The sequence below is a fragment of the Trifolium pratense genome, linkage group LG2 (assembly GCF_020283565.1).
Source record: "Trifolium pratense cultivar HEN17-A07 linkage group LG2, ARS_RC_1.1, whole genome shotgun sequence".
Lineage (NCBI taxonomy): Eukaryota > Viridiplantae > Streptophyta > Magnoliopsida > Fabales > Fabaceae > Trifolium > Trifolium pratense.
Window position 1 is genome coordinate 72,834,344 of NC_060060.1, and position 2,286 is coordinate 72,836,629.

Consider the following 2,286-nt stretch of genomic DNA (forward strand, 5'->3'; position numbering starts at 1 on the left):
TTGGCCCTTAGTAATTTACTGGCGGTTTAAGCCCTCAGTAAGTGAAAAAAAAACCTCACAAAAGTTTTTTGGCGGCCCAAACCACCAATAACTGCATCTCTTTAAAATAAGTAAAAACGGTGAATTTAGTGACGGCCTAAACCGCCAATAAAGTTCTGACACATGCAATTAAAGGCGGCTTAAGCCGCCAGTACCTTTTAAATATTAAAAAAAAAATCCCTCACTGTCTTCATGCAGTGGCGGATATGCCACCCGGCATGCCCTGGCACGTGCCCGGGCTGCCCCACCCCAAATATATATATATTTTTTTTTTTTTTAAAAAAATTAATAAAAGAAAGAAACAAGAGGAAAAGAAGTACAGTAACGCGTTTCTCCTTCTCTCTGTTTCCTTCATTCGTTTCGCGATCGACCACCGCACCGCAGCACCACTCTCAAATCCGGTCTCAAATCTCTCTATTTCTCATTCTCTCAGTCTCAGGCCGCTCTCCGCCGCCGCTCTCAGCCTCTCTCTCGCAGTCGCAGCGCACACAGGTAAACTAAGCAACCCTAAAATTGAGAAATTGCATAAAATACTTAGAAATTGGTATTCCAATTATTATTCTATGTCTAACTTGATGATATTAATCATTATCCTTTGATGTTGGGTTGTAGTATGAGAAAAAAATATGATTCATGTTTTAGGTTATTTAGAAAAAATTGGGATTTCAAGGTCTAAACTTGGTGAATTTGTTAAGAAAAAATTGGGATTTCAAGGTCTAAATTGAGATTTTAATGCTCCTGTTATTAAGAAAAGAAAAGAATATCTCTTGGCCTCTTTGTGGGATTCTTTCCTTTTGTTTATATTCATAAACAAAGCAAGTGCATATTTGATTCTGGGGCCTAGTAACACATGATTAGACTGTGTAAATTTTGTTGTTTCTCACAATTGAGTGTTGAATTTGGGAAAAAAAATAGGCAGTAGGAAAAGTTCTTCCAGCACTGAATGGTAAATTGATTGGAACGACTTTCCATTACCTGGCCATAGATGTTTATGTTTCAGCTTCTGACCTCACTGTTAGGCTTGAGAAGATAGTAACTTATGAGAAGTTGTAATTTTAAATTTAAAAGCCCTTCCATTTGACCAATTAATAAATACTGCTTTCTTTTTGGCCCTGGACAACACTGTTTCCATTCATTTATATTGTTGAAATATATGCATACTAACTCTGGCTATTGGCTAGAATCAAAGTCATTTCTAAATTATTAGTCTTAATGGTTACACAGTATCTGTGATAATGTTATTTCTTTTTCTGCATTTTCTCAGCAGTATCCTAACTAAAATTGTTTTAAAATTGTTATTTTGTGCATTATCAGTTTGACTAAATTTTGTATCATTTAATTTCATAGATGAGGAGGTTTTTGGTTCCTAGGAAAAGTATTGAGAATGCAAATGTTGTGCAATCGGAAGCCGTAGAAGAACCTCCACCGAGCGGGAAATATTCAAGTCACTTGATGACGTTGATATCATCCGAACCTTCACCGCAAAAAGATCTCGGAAAGGACATTTGCCTCCTAATTTTATGTAGTAACTATTGGTATGTTATATTTCATCTCTCTTATTTGATTATGTTTTGCTGTTTTTTTCTTATTTGACTCATGCTAGCCAAAAAAATATTGCGGTTAAAATTGTGCCCAGGCTCCAATATAATCCTGGCTCCGCCACTGTCTTCATGTCACGCACGACTTCTCACTTGAGACAAGTCAAAAATTACATAGCTTCAAAACATGAAAATGTTCTCTCCCTTTCTTCCCAAAAATTTGTTCTTTTGATTAAAACACTTAAAGGGTTGTAATGTGAGTTTCTCTTTGTTCTTGTTTTCTATTCATTTTCACCATTTTTGTTTCTTAATGAAAATCAAGTATTGTTCATTTGTTCGAAACTTTTTGGATCTGCTTTTGGGGTTGAACAACTTTTTACAAAGGTTGAATTTTGATGATTTTGGGAGAAGTAACTGTGACCCACATGGAGAATTTGAACTGGTATAAACAAATTTTTGAATTTCAACTGGTATAAACAAATTTCTAACGGTGGAAAATCTAGGAGGAGGCTTTCACTTGGAGAGTATAAAGGAGTAGTCTCTTAGTCTAAGTAGGTATTTGGTGTCTCCTGGAGCTGCAATAAAGGATGAAGAAGATGAATGGAGTCCTGAATGTCTTAGTTGTTTATTGGATCTAATTAAATTTTCTTCTGAAAGACATAGTAGAATCTATAGAGGTGTTTATAAGCAAAAAGATGTTGCTACTTGC

At 35.5% G+C, this 2,286-nt stretch overlaps 1 long non-coding RNA gene across 2 annotated transcripts; it reads left to right on the forward strand.

Moving 5' to 3' along the window:
* The first annotated feature begins 323 nt into the window (after window positions 1–323).
* LOC123911243 lies at window positions 324–1,726 on the forward strand. Of its 2 annotated transcripts, XR_006810413.1 has the most exons (3): window positions 324–531; window positions 1,387–1,574; window positions 1,676–1,726. It is a non-coding gene; the product is annotated as an uncharacterized LOC123911243 (long non-coding RNA). The 2 variants fall into 2 exon arrangements; XR_006810412.1 differs by lacking the exon at window positions 1,676–1,726 and having other exon boundaries at window positions 1,387–1,623.
* Window positions 1,727–2,286: the final 560 nt, after the last annotated feature.